This window comes from Mesoplodon densirostris, chromosome X, assembly GCF_025265405.1.
Source record: "Mesoplodon densirostris isolate mMesDen1 chromosome X, mMesDen1 primary haplotype, whole genome shotgun sequence".
In the NCBI taxonomy this organism is placed as follows: domain Eukaryota; kingdom Metazoa; phylum Chordata; class Mammalia; order Artiodactyla; family Ziphiidae; genus Mesoplodon; species Mesoplodon densirostris.
In genome coordinates, this window is record NC_082681.1 from 48,479,833 (window position 1) to 48,486,083 (window position 6,251).

General features: G+C 49.2%; 1 pseudogene; it reads left to right on the forward strand.

The window, feature by feature from the left end:
* The window catches only part of LOC132481444 (nuclear RNA export factor 2-like), a 66,319-nt pseudogene extending 62,706 nt beyond the window's left edge, over positions 1–3,613 (forward strand).
* Positions 3,614–6,251: the final 2,638 nt, after the last annotated feature.

Sequence of the window (6,251 nt, forward strand, 5' to 3'; positions counted from 1 at the left end):
GGGCAGCTGACGTGGACCTCAGGGAGGACTATAGACCCTATGCTCTCCTCTCTGCATCACAAAGTGCACAGAGTTTCAACCACAATCCATATGGGCCCCCAGCCCAACATGTGCATATTTTACATTCTTACCTGCTGTGTCTGAGCCATTCTGGGGCAGGTGAAGAGCTGCAAAAGGGGTGCCATTTCACATTTCCTCTCTCTTCTTCCCTGACCCCAACCATGGGAGAGCTTCTTTCCCTTCCCTTTGTTTTCTCTCTCTCCCTTGTCTCTAGGCCCATATGTCTCTGTCATCTCACCCCTCGTACCTTCACTCCCTTTCTGTCTTCATCCCCTCCATCTCCCTCCCTGAGCCCCACCTCACTCACCTCCCTGCCCCAGCATGCTGGGCCACCCATGGGGGGAGTCCAGGTCTTGGTCCATGTCTTGGCAGAGCGCAGGACCCTAAGTGAGGTGGCAGAGCCTCGGGCACACACCCCATTCCCTCTTCTCCCCACAGCCTTCAGCCAGGCCCTGGAGGAAGGAAGGGAGGGGAAGGAAGCCCTGCAGCATGGGTTTGAAATGCTGGTCATGGTGGCACTGGAGAAGGGAAGTCCACGCATTCTGCGGGGAGCTACCCAGGGGAAGGAGAGGAAGGGAGGGAGGGAGGCGGGGAGGGAGGCAGGGCATGCTCTCCCTCTGTGTCAGTCGATGGGGGACGTGTTCAGGGCCCTGGAAGGCTGGGACACTGGGGTGTGGGTGTACTTGCTCCCATGAGGAAGAGGGTCACCTCCACAGTTTCACTGACTTTTCTGTTTTGTCTTGATTTTGGCAGCTCCATCCTGGAATTGTTCCCCAAGTTACTAACCTTGGTAAGTGCATTCCTTGTTCATGGACTCCTCTAACTGGCACTGACAGCACCCACAAACTACTCTGAACCCCATTAGGTCTTGCAACAGTTACAGTTTTGAAACTGACCCTTAAACGTCCTGGGCGGAGGGGGATGGTACAGCCCCTGTGGGAACGTGACAAAGGCTCTGGATCTTCTTCAACCACGTTCTTCACAGGCTTTGGGGAACCCACGGTGATGATCCAAACTGTAGTCCTGCCCATGGAATTTCCAGGGCTCTTTCACCCCTGACCTCTGACCCTCACCCTCTCTTGGGCTCATCCTTTTCCCTGATCATCCAACACCACCTCCTGTTCTGCACTGCTGACATCCTCTTCTCTTCCCCAGGATGGCCAGGAGACATCCCCACTGGCTAAATGTGGTATTGAAGCCTGCAAGCGCTTACCAACCTGCAAGGTGAGGATGGAGGATCAAGCCGGGTTTTAAGTGGTGCCTGAGAAGGGGGTGTCAGCCCTGGTCCTGAGGACTGTTTTGATTCCAGGGAAGCTACTTTGGATCTGATGAGCTCAAGAGCCAAGTCCTGCAATTCCTGAGGCAGTAAGTACCTCTTGGAAGCTGAGCAAGGGGAGGAGGGCTAGGACAGTTGAGGCCACCTAAGCACAGGTCTGCTCAGGGGAGTTTTTAAGTCTCATTTGAGGTCCAGACCACGGAGGGAGACTGTCCTCATTGCCCCCCCTTAGGTACTACTTGATCCATGACTACGGAGACCAACAGGTTCTCGCAGGGGCTTATCACGAGGAGGCCTGCTTCTCCCTGACCATTCCCTTCCACCCCGAGGACCCAGCCCCGTGAGTATCACAGCACAGGCTCTGCTCCCGGGCCGTGTGGCTCCCCAGCAGACAAAGGCCAGCTCCTGCAAATACGCACCACCCACTGTTGCTCTTTGTCTCCTAGAAGCAGCTTGTGCGAGTACTTCAAGGACAGCAGGAATATGAAGAAGCTCAAGGACCCCCGTGAGTGTGCAATGGGAAGACTGGGTGGGAAAGGGCGGCGAAGGGGTCAATCATAGGGCCCAGGGCGTGGCAGCCCCTGACCTTCACTCGCTTGCCCTCCCCTCACAGACCTGCGGGTTCAGCTGCTGAAGCACACAAAACGTGTCATTTTGCACACCCTCTGTGGGTTGCCCAAGACTCAGCATTACTTCAGCTCCTTCGTGGTGGACATTTGGTTCCAGACGGTGAGCGCCTGCTTCCTGCCTCGGGCGGGCCCAGGAAGCTGCAGGTGGGTAGGAGGTGGAGGTGGTGACTGGGCACCTGGGCTCTTCCCTTTCAGAAAACAATGCTCTGCTTCTCCGTCAGTGGGGTGTTCGAGGAAGGTAAGTGTGTGTAGACCCCCTCCCCTGATGTCTCATTGCTCCCTCCCCCTGGCCAGGCTCACTCCCAGACCCACCCAGCTTCCCTGACCCCTTCCCTCCCCTTCCATTCCCTTCCGTTCCCTCCCCTCCCCTCCCCTCTCCTCTCCTCCCCTCCCCTCTCCTCCCCTCCCCTCCCCCACTGTGTTCTCCAGCCCTCAGGCTTCCCACAGACAACCCAGGTCTGATCTGTGTCCATGCCTGTCTGCCCTGCACACCCTGGGCGTTGGGGATATAGGCTGTGGAGTTTGGTGCCTCTCATCCCAGATCCTTACTGTGAGAACTTGGGCCGCTATTGAACCTCTCAGTTTCCTCATTTGAACAATGTGGTAGTAGTATCCACGTCTTGGGCGGCTGTGAAGAATGCATCCTGTGAACTTGTGTAGTGGTTGTCAGGGGCCCTGTTGTCACTGGGCGCAGACTGCTCCTATAGTTGCCCTCCCCATTCCCGACACCCTGGCCCCCGTGAACAACTGCCCTCTCAGCATGAGTGTCCAGTCACACCCTGACTGGGGACCGCCACGTGAGCGTGTACAGCACGTGCGGTTCTAAGGGGTACTGTTGTTTGTTTGCTGTTGAAGTGGAAGGAAGTTCTCAGAGCTGTGTGCGTGCCTTCACCCGGACCTTCATCACTACCCCTGCCAGCTACTGCAGGTGAGAGCCCTGTCGTGGGTGGGAATGCCCATCCTTCCCTGGGCTCAGTAGCGTGGGAATGTGATGGCACAGACCTTAGGTTTACTCGGTACTGTGGAAAGACAGCAGGGAGATGCCAGGAGCAGTCTAGCCTAGTGGTTTAGAAGAGTGTGGGCTCTGGAATCGGCCTATGCATTCACTGCTTCCCCAACACTCACTCGCTGTGTCCTTGGGCAAGTCACATGACCTCTGTGTGACTCAGTGTCTTCTTCTGAGAATGGGAATCAGACTGTCCGCCCCTTGCACTGTGGTAAAAGGTAAATGCGAAATTGTCCCTGGGTTAGGGATAAACCTATAAATCGAGTGAAGGTGGTAGACAGCCTCTCCAAAGGTGGGCTCTGTGGGGAGGGGCAGAGGTACCAGTCAAGGAACCTGGGAGACAGACACAGGAGGGACGTGGAAGGAATCTGGTTGCTGAGTGCCACTGGGAGCAGAGTCAGTATTGGGGGTGTGTGTTCCATCCATCAGTTTTCTGAGGGCCCATTTTTGCTTCAGTCTGTGCATCGTGAATGACGAGCTGTTTGTGAGGGATGCCAACCCAGTGAGACCCAGAGTGTGTTCTGCATCCCAGTGCCTACACCCACCTCCAGCTCCATGTATACCCTCTCCCAGCTGCAGCAGGACATCATGGAGGCATCCTCCACCCCATCTGAGATGAACCTCTAGTGGTCTCAGAAGTGAGTGCTGGGTTTGCATGGGGATAGGAGGGAGCTGGGACGAGTAGAGGAGGGATTAAAGGGAATTTTCAGGTCATTATTTTAAATCTATTTTTTCTTACAAACGTTTACTTGTGAAAAAGTCCCTAATTTCATACTAATACATTTCCATGTACTATAAAATACAGGTTTCCTATCTTATATACTGTTCTGAAACTTCTTTTATTAGCAGTACCAGCATAGTTTCTTCTCAGTATATGTGAAGCTACATTACTCTTTCTAAGATCAATATATCAAACAATTGAATTCCTGGAAGCCATAAGCTATTATTGATCGCCATTTACCTTTTCGCCTCTTTTTCAGCATTACATGCAGTGGCATCTGCTCCTTCTGGTACATACATGTTGGTAAACTTGAAGGCTTGCTCTTGTAGCATAGATTTAGCAGTGAAGTTGTGTGGTCAAGTGTCTCCAGTTTGGTCCTAAGGGAGGTCATCTACCCTCCCCCACTACAGGTGCTTTCAGTACAATGACTAGACTATACCAGAAATAAAAACTTCTTTACTCATCAAAAAGTGAATTCTGAGAATTCAGCGATAAGACGAAATAGACCTCTAGGGTTTCAGGAAGGTGCAGGCGGACAGAAGTCAGGTGCCCTGGGGTTGACACTCACGGCTGCTGGCTCTGCTGACATCCCAATTCTTTCTCTTTACTTTCTTCAGTCCAAGGGCAAAATTCCAGATGAGACCCTCACCCACTGACCTGGGATCTTGAGAGCAAAACTCTGCAAATGAGCCTTTAGATGTCATTCTCATCCTCATCATATTTGTTACCTCTCTTCTCTTAACTGAAGCCACATCCATGACTAAGCTTGCAGTCCAGCTAATCAGGAAGCCAAAGTTTACCGTGTAGGCCTGCCCGTTGCTCTATATTTTTCCCACGCATGATCCTTGTTTATCTTTATATTAAAGAGTAACATTGCACATTATATGTTGTGTGTCTTGGATTGCTTTTCCCCTGACCCAACCATGAGTTAGTGGGGCCAGGACCAAAAGGTCCCATCTCCTGCATCATCCCTGGCAGTCTCTAGCATTTATATCTGACCTACACAGTGCTTGAAAATTATACAGTAACGACTCCATTCCTGGACTACCCTAAAATCCACGCTTTGCCTCCTGATAACCTTCTCTCCACCACTTCAGTACTCACAAGTTGTGACCGTTTTGATGTTCACTTCTATAAACAAATATAATATGTTTAGCAAGTAAAGTACCATATTTACTCCAATAATTATGGGTTTCTTAATCATTTAACAGGTCTAAAGCTTTGTTAACATTTTTATTAGGTTCTTAGGCTCTGTACCTAAGACTGTATTCCCCACAAATCCTGTGTTGTTTTTTTAACTTTTTAAATTTGAAATAATTATTGATTTACCAAAAGTTGCAAAAAAAATGTGTAGAGAGGTCATGTATACCCATCACTCACCTTCTCCTAATGATAACACCTTGTATTACTTTAGTACAGTATCAAAACTAAGAAATGGACATTCGTACAATCCACTGAGTTTACCACAATTTTGCCATTTTACATGCACTCATTTATGTGTTAGAACACTTGTGTATAATACTTATATATATAATTCCATGCACTTTTACCAGCTGTGTAAGTGTTCTAACTATCACCACAAACAAGATAAAAAACTGTTTCATCACCACACGTTTCCCTCATGTTAGCCTTTATAGCCACACCCACGTTCTTCCTGATCCCACATTCCTGAACTCTGTCAAACAGTAGTATAATTTCCTAAATGTCATAGAAATGGAATCCTATAGTACATTACCTGTAGGAATGGATTTCTTTCACTCAGCATAACTCTCCTGAGATCCATCCAAGTTGTAAAGTGTGTCTATCGTCTGTTCCTTTTTATTGCTGAATAGGATTCCATGGTGTGAATGTACCACACTTTGTTTAGCCATTCCCCCATTGAAAGACATCTGGGCTATTTCCACTTTTTAAGTATTGGGAGTAAAACTGTGATGAACTTCATGTAAAGGTTTTTGTGTAAACATAAATTTTCATGGCTCTGGGTAAATTGCCCAGAGTGCAACTGCTGTATCGTATGGTAATTGCATGTATCGTTTGGAAAAACCTTCCAAATTGTTTTCCAGATGGCCTGTACCATTTTGCATTCCATTTGGCAATGTATGAGTGATTCAGTTTATCCAGTGTTGCCTGCATTTGGTTTTGCCACTGTTTTTTTCAGCCATTCGGATAGGTGGGTTTAACATTTCATTGTACTTCAATTTGCATTTGCATGGCGGCTAAAGATGTTGAATAGCTTTTCCTAAGCCTATTTGCCCTCTGTTCATGTCTTTCATCCATTTTATAATTGGATTAAGAGGCAAGAAGTTACCTCTAGAGAGCTGCCCTGGCTCTGGCTAGCAGGCAGAGTAAGAGAATGCGAGGCCCCTCGAGACTCACTTTTCTTGACAGGGAGGGCAGAAGTGGGGCTGAAGCTATTAAATGTTCCTCAAATTAGGACTGAACTTGGATATCGAACAGGATTAAGAGGTGGGGGCATCTCTGGGTCCATCTGTGGAGATCTGGATAGGTCAGAAAAAGAAGGGGGATATAGGGGAGAGGAAGAACAGTGGAAGGAGGGAG